Source organism: Pristiophorus japonicus, chromosome 15, assembly GCF_044704955.1.
Source record: "Pristiophorus japonicus isolate sPriJap1 chromosome 15, sPriJap1.hap1, whole genome shotgun sequence".
Lineage (NCBI taxonomy): Eukaryota > Metazoa > Chordata > Chondrichthyes > Pristiophoridae > Pristiophorus > Pristiophorus japonicus.
In genome coordinates, this window is record NC_091991.1 from 164352348 (window position 1) to 164362494 (window position 10147).

At 52.2% G+C, this 10147-nt stretch overlaps 1 protein-coding gene across 3 annotated transcripts in view; it reads left to right on the top strand.

Moving 5' to 3' along the window:
• chtf18 (CTF18, chromosome transmission fidelity factor 18 homolog (S. cerevisiae)) overlaps positions 1–10147 on the top strand; it is a 140067-nt gene that overhangs the window by 27758 nt on the left and 102162 nt on the right. The window lies entirely within an intron of this gene.

The window sequence follows — 10147 nt, forward strand, 5'->3', positions numbered from 1 at the left end:
GCAGGAGTAGGTCACCTGGCCCCTCGAGCCTGCTCTGCCATTTAATAAGATCGTGGCTGACTTGATCATGGACTCGGCTCCACTTCCCTGCCCGCTCCCCATAACCCTTTATTCCTTTATCGCTCAAAAATCTGTCTATCTCCGCCTTAAATATATTCAATTACCCAGCCTCCACAGCTCTCTGGGGCAGAGAATTCCACAGATTTACAATCCTCAGAGAAGAAATTCCTCCTCATCTCGGTTTTAAATGGGCGGCCCCTTATTCTGAGACTATGTCCCCCAGTTTTAGTTTCCCCTATGATTGGAAATATACTCTCTGCATCAACTAATCCAGCCCCCTCATTATCTTTTATGTTTCGGATAAGATCAATTCTCATTCCAATGAGTATAGACCCAATCTACTCAACCTATCTTCATAAGTCAACCCCCCTCATCTCTGGAATCAACTTGGTGAACCTTCTCTGAACAGCCTTCAATGCAAGTATATCCTTCCTTAAATATGGAGACCAAAACTGATATGTCCTTACTATACAGTACAAATGCACATGAGGCCGATACTTGAGAGAAGGTCACTCTGTGACCAGTAACCTTTATTCCAGCACTGAAGTGATGAAGGTGGGTGGAGCTTCCCCTTTTATACCTGAAAGTCCAGGTTAGGAGTGTCTCCTGCAAGTTCACCACCTAGTGGTCAATGTTCTCAAGGTGTACAACTTAGGTCAGTTTATACATGGATTACAATGACAGTGGAATACATGACATCACCACCTCCCCACCTTTTCCCCCCCCCAAAAGTCTTATTGGGATCACAGGTGAAGTCTCTCTGGTGGTTTACGTTCCCTTGTAGAGCGCTTGAGTTGGGGCTCCGGTTGTTGGCCGCTGGCCTGAGTGTCTGCTGGTTGCGGTGCCTCAGGCCTGTCCGGATTGCCCACAGTGACTGGGCTCTCCTCCGCTTGGAAGAGTAAACTCTACATCGTGTTCTTCCTCTGCTTCGTCTATGGGGTTGCTGAAACTCCTTTTTGTTTGATCCACGTGTTTGCGGCAGATTTGTCCATTGGTAAGTTTAACTACCAGAATCCTATTCCCCTCTTTGGCAATCACAGTGCCTGCGAGCCATTTAGGCCCTGCAGCGTAGTTGAGGACAAAGACAGGGTCATTGACATCAATACATCGCGCCTACGCATTCCCGTCATGGTAGTCACATTGTGACTGGCGCCTGCTCTCTACAATTTCTTTCATGGTGGGGTGTATAAGGGATAACCTGGTTTTGAGCGTCCTTTTCATTAGCAGCTCTGCTGGTGGGACCTCTCTGAGCAAGTGTGGTCGGGATCTATTTTTTTTTTTAATTCGTAGCCAATCGTTCCAATTCTTTGTCAAATCACAAACGCCAGAGGTCACCTTGCACACATCAAGGATCACTCTGCGCCAATGCTCTTAGCCAAAAGGCCTAGAGCCACTGCACCGTTCCTGGAAGTACTGCAATACCAGGTTCGTGCCATGGAGGTGGATGGGTCAGGCCCCCCACACACCTCCGTGGAGGTGGATGGGTCAAGCCACCCCACCCACCTCCTATCTATTGGCCAACAGGAGGCGTGATAAGCGGCTTTGTAGGGAACCCCTTTGGATCTGAGCTTCCCCTGTTTGATTATCTGCACTGCTCGTTCCGCCTGGCCGTTTGAGGCCGGCTTGAACGGTGCCGTCTGACATGGTTGATACCATTTCCTGCCATGAAGTCCTGAAATTCAATGCTTGTAAAGCACGGGCCATTGTCGCTGACCAAGATGTCCGGTAGACCATGGGCGGTGAACATTGCCCGTAGACTTTCTACCGTGGCAGAGGATTGAGAATGTCACACTTGATCCATTTGGAGCAGGCGTCTACTACAACCAAAAACATTTTTCCCATGAAAGGACCTGCAAAGTCCACATGGATGCGTGACCATGGCTTGGCGGGCCAGGACCAGGGGCTAAGGGGAGGCTTCCCTGGGCGCATTGCTCAGCTGGGCACATGTGTTGCACCTGCGAACACAAAGTTCCAGGTCTGCATCTATCCCTGGCCACCAAACGTGTGACCTGGCAATTGCCTTCATCCTGACAATGCCTGGGTGCTCATTGTAGAGTTCTCTGATGAACATCTCTCTGCCCATCTGGGGCATGACGACTCTGTTTCCCCACAGTAGGCAATTGGTTTGAATCGAGAGTTCATTCTTGCGCCTGTGAAATGGTTTGAATTCCTCAGGGCATGCCCCATACGTGGCTGCCCAGTCCCCATTCAGGACACATTTCTTGACTAAAGACAGTAGCGGGTCTCTATTTGTCCAGACTTTAATCTGACGGGCTGTCACGGGTGATCCTTCGCTTTCGAAAGCTTCAACAGCCATGACCATCTTGGCAGCATGCTCGGTTGCCCCCTCGGTGGTGGCTAGTGGGAGCCTGCTGAGTGCATCGGCGCAGTTTTCAGTGCCCGGTCTGTGCCGAATTGTATCGTCATAGGCGGCTAATGTGAGTGCCCACCTCTGTATGCAGGCCGACGCATTTGCATTTATGGCCTTGTTGACGGCCAAAAGGGACGTTCGGGGTTTGTGAACTGTCTCCAGCTCAAATTTCCTGCCAAACAGGTACGGGTGCATTTTTTTTACAGCATATACACATGCTAGCGCTTCCTTTTCTACCATCCCGTAGCCCCTTTCTGCCTGGGACAGATAAGCTACCGGCTGTAACTGACCCTTGGCATTAACATGCTGCAACACACACCCGACCCCATAGGACGATGCATCGCACGCTAAAACAAGTTTCTTACATGGGTCATATAGCGTTAACAGATTGTTGGAGCATAACAAATTGCGTGCTTTATCAAAAGCCCTTTCCTAGCTGTTCCCCTCGACCCATTCGCGACCTTTGCGTGTAGCGGCTCTAACAGCGTGCTCAATTTGGGAAGAAAGTTACCAAAACAGTTCAGGAGCCCCAGGAACGAACGCAGCTCCATCGTGTTACGGGGTCTGGGTGCTCTCTGGATTGCTTCCGTTTTGGACGCAGTAGGTCTGATCCTGTCTGCTGCTACCCTCATCCCCAGGAATTCTACCTCTGGAGCTAGGAAGACTCACTTCGCCTTTTTCAGTCGCAGCCCTACCCAGTCCAGTCTGCGTAGCACCTCCTCCAAGTTGTGGAGGTGTTCTTCAGTATCGTAACCCGTGATGAGGATGTCGTCCTGAAAAACCACCGTCCCTGGAATCCACTTGAGGAGGCTTTCCATATTTCGTTGAAAGATCGCGGCGGCCGAGCGAAACCCGAACGGACATCTGTTGTACTCAAACAACCCCTTGTGTATCGTGATGGTGGTCAGCTTCTTCGACTCACTCGCCAGCTCCTGGGTCATGTAAGCTGAGGTCAGGTCCAATTTTGAAAAAAGTTTGCCACCGGATAGCGTCGCAAAGAGGTCCTCCACTCTCGGTAGCGGGTACTGGTCTTGGAGTGACACCCGATTGATGGTGGCCTTGTAATCGCCACATATCCTGACCGACCCATCCACCTTGAGCACCGGCACAATCGGGCTCGCCCAGTCACTGAATTCGACTGGCGAGATGATGCCTTCCCTCAGCAGGCGGTCCAATTCACCTTCTATCTTTTCCCGGATCACGTATGGCACCGCTCGGACCTTGTGGTGTACTGGCCTGGCGTCCGGGTTTATGTGAATCACTACCTTGGTCCCCATGAAAGTGCAAATGCCGGGTTGAAATAATGAGTCAAATTTGTCCAGGACCTGTGAGCATGATATTCGCTTCACAGAAGAAATTGCATTGACATCGCCCCATTTCCAGTTCATGACAGCAAGCCAACTCCTCCCCAGTAATGCGGGACCGTCCCCCGGGACAATCCAGAGTGGCAACCTGTTCTCCGAATCTTTGTGGGTCATGACTACCGTGGCGCTGCCTAGCACCGGAATGATCTCCTTTGTATATGTCCGTCGCTGTGCGTCAATCGGCAATAATTTTGGCCTCCTGGCCTTGGACGCCCACAACTTGTTGAACTGTTTGATACTTATCAGGGACTGGCTGGCCCCCGTGTCTAGCTCCATTGATACTGGGATGCTATTGAGGAGCACTTTCATCATTATCGGTAGCGTCCTGGTGTATGAACTGTATATGTGCTCCACATGAACTCGCTGAACTTCAGCTTCCAGCGATTTCCCCCAGTGTTCATTTGGCCTCGTAGGGTTTACATCGGGCCCGTCCTCCTCGTATATCAACCTGGCTGCAGGCTTCCTGCATATACGTGCCAAGTGACCGCTGACGTTGCAGTTTCTGCAGGTATATTGCTGATACCTGCAAGTTCTGGCTGGGTGTTTGCCTCCACACCTCCAACATGAGCCGTTGTTGGAAACAAAAGGTCCATTACCAGTTGATCGTCTCTGACTGTCTCTGTAACTGTCCTTAAGCGCACCATTAACAGGTGTTGATGGCCCCATTACTGGCCGCATTGTCCCTTGCGATGGCATGAATCGCCGTTCAGCTAACCATTGTCTCTGTTGAATTCCCCCTTTGGGTTCGACTACATGCTCGGGCATGTCCGATTGCCCCTGCCTGCCTGGAGAACTGTGTCCCGCGTTAACAATGTTGACTCCCTGTCTATTTGCTGCATTTAAACCAAGATTTTTGTCAATTCTGGTCTCTTCCTCCTCTGAGATAAATGTCTGGGCCATCAAAGCTGCCGTTTCCAGAGTCAAGTCTTTGGTCTCAATCAGTTTGCTGAAAACCCCAGCGTGCCCGATGCCCTCAATAAAAAAAAGTCTCTCAGCATCTCCGCTCTGCATTCATCTTGGAACTTACATAGGCTCACCAGTCGACGGAGGTCTGCCACGAAGTCTGGAACACTTTGCCCTTCTTGCCGCCGGTGCGTGTAAAACCGGTGTCTCGCCATGTGCATGCTGCTCGCCGGTTTAAAGTGTTCCCCGATCAACTTACTGAGCTCTTTAAAAAGTCTTGTCCGCCGGCTTCTCTGGCGCTAGAATGTCCTTCATCAGGGAGTACGTTCTGGATCCACAAACCGTCAGGAGATGAGCCCTGCGTTTGTCGGCCGAATCCTGTCCCAGCCATTCCTTAGTGACGAAACTTTGCTGTAGTCTCAATAAAATCGTCCCAATCATCACCAACATAGTACCTCTCATCTGTGGTGCTAGTGGCCATGCTCGCGTAGTTTAAATCCCAGTTTCTCGTCCCCAATGATATGTCCTTACTATACAGTAAAAATGCACACATGGCCCATACTTGAGAGAAGGTCACTCTGTGACCAGTAACCTTTATTCCAGCACTGAAGTGATGAAGGTGGGTAGAGATTTCCCTTTTATACCTGAAAGTCCAGGTTAGGAGTGTCTCCCACAAGTTCACCACCTAGTGGTCAATGTTCTCACGGTGTACAACTTAGGTCAGTTTATACATGGGTTACAATGATAGTTGAATACATGACAAAAACTGTACGCAGTACTCCAGGTGTGGCCTCACCAGTACCCTGTACAGTTGTAGCAGGACTTCTCCGCTTTTGTACTCTAACCCCTTGCAATAAAGGCCAACATTCTATTTGCCTTCCTGATTACTTGCTGTATCTGCATACTAACCTTTTGTGTTTCATGCACAAGGGCCCCCAGGTCCCTCTGTACTGAAGCACTTTGCAATTTTTCTCCATTTAAATTATAATCTGCTTTTCTATTTATCCTGCCTAAGTGGATAACCTCACATTTTCCCACATTATACTCCATCTGCCAAATTTTTGCCCACTCACTTATCCTGTCTATATCCCTGTGCAGGTTTTTTTGTGTCCTCCTCACAATTTGTTTTCCCACCCATCTTTGTATCATCAGTCTTGGATAAGCTGCAAATTTCCTCCAGCTAAGCTTTGGGAAGATCGTAACTTGCCACGGATTCCATCCCTCCTCCTCGACCGCTGTCCCAGACTGAACCAAACTGCTCGCAACCTCAGCGAACTATTTGGTCCTGAACTGAGCTTCCAGTCCTGTATCGTTTCCATCACAGAGACCGCCTGTTTCACCTCCGTAACATCACACACTTCCGTCACCTCCACACTCCGCTGTTCCATTGCTCTCCTGGCCGGTGGCCGGCCTCCACCTTCCGTAAATCTAGAATCATAGAAAATTACAGCGCTGAAGGAAGCCATTCGGCCCATCGTGTCTGTGCCGGCCAACAGAGCTATCAATCCTAATTCCACTTTCCAGCTCTAGGTCCGTAGCCCTGTAGGTTACAGCACTTCAAGTGCACATCCAAGTACTTTTTAAATGTGCTGAGGGTTTCTGCCTCAACCCCACCCTTTCAGGCAGTGAGTTCCAGACCCCCACCACCCTCTGGGTGAAAACATTTCTCCTCAACTCTCCTCGAATCCTCCTACCAATTACTTTAAATCTCTGCCCCCTGGTTATTGACCTCTCTGCTAAGAGAAATAGGTCCTTCCTATCCACTCAATCTCAGCCCCTCATAATTTTATACACCTCAATCAATCTCCCCTCAGCCTCCTCTGTCCCAGAGAAAACAAGCCCAGCCTATCCAATCTTTCCTCATAGCTAAAATTCTCCAGTCCTGGCAACATGCACTTAAATCTCCTCTGTACCCTCTCTAGTGCAATCACATCTTTCCCTCAATGTGTTAACCAGAACACAAGAAATACGAGTAGGCCACTTGGCCCCTCGTGCCTGCTCTGCCATTCAATAAGATCATGGCTGATCTGATCTTGGCCTTAACTCCACTTTCATGCCTGTTCCCCATAACTCTCGACTCCCCTTTAGTTCAAGAATCTGTCTATCACCACCTTAAATATATTCAATGACCCAGCCTCCGCAGCTCTCCGAGGTAGAGAACTCCAAAGATTTACGACCCTTTGAGAGAAGAAATTCCTCCTCATCTCTGACTTAAATGGGCGATCCCTTAATCTGAAACTATGCCCCCTAGTTCTAGATTCCCCCACGAGGGGAAACATCCTCTCTGCATCTACCCTGTCGAGCCCCCTCAGAATCTTATCTGCTTCAATAAGATCACACCTCATTCTAAACTCCAACAAGCCCAAGCTGCTCAACCTTTTCTTTGTACAGAACTGTACACAAAACTGTAGCTGTGGCCGAAGTGTTTTGTACAGTTCAAGCATAACCTCCCTGCTGTAATCCTATCCCGCACCAAGTCCCACTCCCTCAGTACTTCTGTTCTTGCTGACTGACATTGGCTCCTGGTGTACAAAAGCTTCAATTTAAAATTCTCATCCCTGTGCTGAAATTCCTTCATGATATTGCCCCTCCCTGTCTCTCGCACCTCTTCCGGCTCAACATCCCACCCACCTCCTCTCTCTCTCTGGCTTCTTGTGGATCGCGCTCCCCCTACAACTAACTCACCCGGCTGTCTGCCCCACACTCTGGAATTCCCTCCCTAAACCCCTCCAACTCCCTCTTTCCTTCAAGCCCTCTTTAAAATGCATCTATTGCACTAATCTTTTGGTTATCGCTGCCAATATCTCCTCCTTTGACTTGATACCCATTTCTGTCTTGATTGTGCCTGGAGTGTTTCTCTATGTTAAAGAAGCAATGTCACTGCAAGCTGCTGCCTGTTCTTTGCCTAATCTTTCTGGGAACACAAGTGCGTCTTCCAGGTATTGGCCTGCAATCGTGCTCGTTCCTAGTAATTATCTGCAGATTATCAGTCAATAGAGCTGAAGGCTCAGTAACTCCTTCACAGTGAGATTAGTGAAACACTCAGCATCTGCTCTGTACCAATGGGTGGAAAAAAGACTTAAACAGCCAAATGGAAATTTAAAAAGGTGCTATCTGTTATTGTATAATAATGCATATTAGACAATTACTAATTGCATTGAAAGCTCCTCTGTCAGTCGATCTCTCTGGCAAAGATTTGGAAATCTGCGCCTGCACGTGTTGCCCTGTAGGTGGCTCTGTTGTAGGACGCTCGTGCAGTGTTGCTGTGAAACGTCACAGCCTTGGGTCACTAGGTGTTTCCACCTAAAGGCACTTTTGTTGTAGCTTTTTGCACATGGTTGAATGTTGAAGATGACCTAATTCTGTATCGATCGTAACAAATTTGGTGTCGAAGTAAGTGGCCTTTTTTGTGCGTTTTGGAAGCAGATCGCTGCTCGCGCACCGGTCATCGTGCGGCGTTCCGATCGCTGCTCGCGCACCGGTCATCGTGCGGCGTACCGATCGCTGCTCGCGCGCCAGTCATCGTGCGACGCACCGATCGCTGCTCGCGCACCGGTCATCGTGCGGCGTACCGATCGCTGCTCGCGCACCAGTCATCGTGCGACGCACCGATCGCTGCTCGCGCACCGGTCATCGTGCGGCGTACCGATCGCTGCTCGCGCACCGGTCATCGTGCGGCGTACCGATCGATGCTCGCGCACCGGTCATCGTGCAACGCACCGATCACTGCTCGCGCACCGGTCATCGTGCGGCGTACCGATCGCTGCTCGCGCACCGGTCATCGTGCGGCGTACCGATCGCTGCTCGCGCACCGGTCATCGTGCGGCGTACCGATCGCTGCTCGCGCACCGGTCATCGTGCGACGCACAGATCGCTGCTCGCGCACCGGTCATCGTGCGGCGTACCGATCGCTGCTCGCGCACCGGTCATCGTGCGACGCACCGATCGCTGCTCGCGCACCGGTCATCGTGCAATGCATCCAGACTGGCACTCATCGCTTATGTGAGGCCCCTCCTACCCGTCCTCCTGCAATATATTGTCCCCATGGACAAACAAACGATACATCCCCTTCTCCCTCCCCACCCACTCGGGTAACAATAACTGTTCAACAAAGAGTCGGTAACAGTAATCACTGATGTCCTGCCCACCCCCTTGCCACCCCACCTCCCTGCTCCCACACGTATGCCTGCTTTTGCTTCCTCCTGTTCTCACCGAACCACTCCTTCAACCACTCCTCTCTGACCTATCCCCTTTTCTCCTCTACTCCATCCTATTCTCTACCTCCTCCCCTCCAGCCCCCCCTCACATGTGTCTTTCTCTCTCTCTGTCCCTCCCTCTCTCTCTGTCCCTCCCTCTCTCTCTGTCCCTCCCTCTCTCTGTCCCTCCCTCTCTCTCTGTCCCTCCCTCTCTCTCTGTCCCTCCCCCTCTCTCTGTCCCTCCCCCTCTCTCTGTCCCTCCCCCTCTCTCTGTCCCTCCCCCTCTCTCTGTCCCTCCCCCTCTCTCTGTCCCTCCCCCTCTCTCTGTCCCTCCCCCTCTCTCTGTCCCTCCCCCTCTCTCTGTCCCTCCCCCTCTCTCTGTCCCTCCCCCTCTCTCTGTCCCTCCCCCTCTCTCTGTCCCTCCCCCTCTCTCTGTCCCTCCCCCTCTCTCTGTCCCTCCCCCTCTCTCTGTCCCTCCCCCTCTCTCTGTCCCTCCCCCTCTCTCTGTCCCTCCCCCTCTCTCTGTCCCTCCCCCTCTCTCTGTCCCCCCCCCTCTCTCTGTCCCTCCCCCTCTCTCTGTCCCTCCCCCTCTCTCTGTCCCTCCCCCTCTCTCTGTCCCTCCCCCTCTCTCTGTCCCTCCCCCTCTCTCTGTCCCTCCCCCTCTCTCTGTCCCTCCCCCTCTCTCTGTCCCTCCCCCTCTCTCTGTCCCTCCCCCTCTCTCTGTCCCTCCCCCTCTCTCTGTCCCTCCCCCTCTCTCTGTCCCTCCCCCTCTCTCTGTCCCTCCCCCTCTCTCTGTCCCTCCCCCTCTCTCTGTCCCTCCCCCTCTCTCTGTCCCTCCCCCTCTCTCTGTCCCTCCCCCTCTCTCTGTCCCTCCCCCTCTCTCTGTCCCTCCCCCTCTCTCTGTCCCTCCCCCTCTCTCTGTCCCTCCCCCTCTCTCTGTCCCTCCCCCTCTCTCTGTCCCTCCCCCTCTCTCTGTCCCTCCCCCTCTCTCTGTCCCTCCCCCTCTCTCTGTCCCTCCCCCTCTCTCTGTCCCTCCCCCTCTCTCTGTCCCTCCCCCTCTCTCTGTCCCTCCCCCTCTCTCTGTCCCTCCCCCTCTCTCTGTCCCTCCCCCTCTCTCTGTCCCTCCCCCTCTCTCTGTCCCTCCCCCTCTCTCTGTCCCTCCCCCTCTCTCTGTCCCTCCCCCTCTCTCTGTCCCTCCCCCTCTCTCTGTCCCTCCCCCTCTCTCTGTCCCTCCCCCTCTCTCTGTCCCTCCC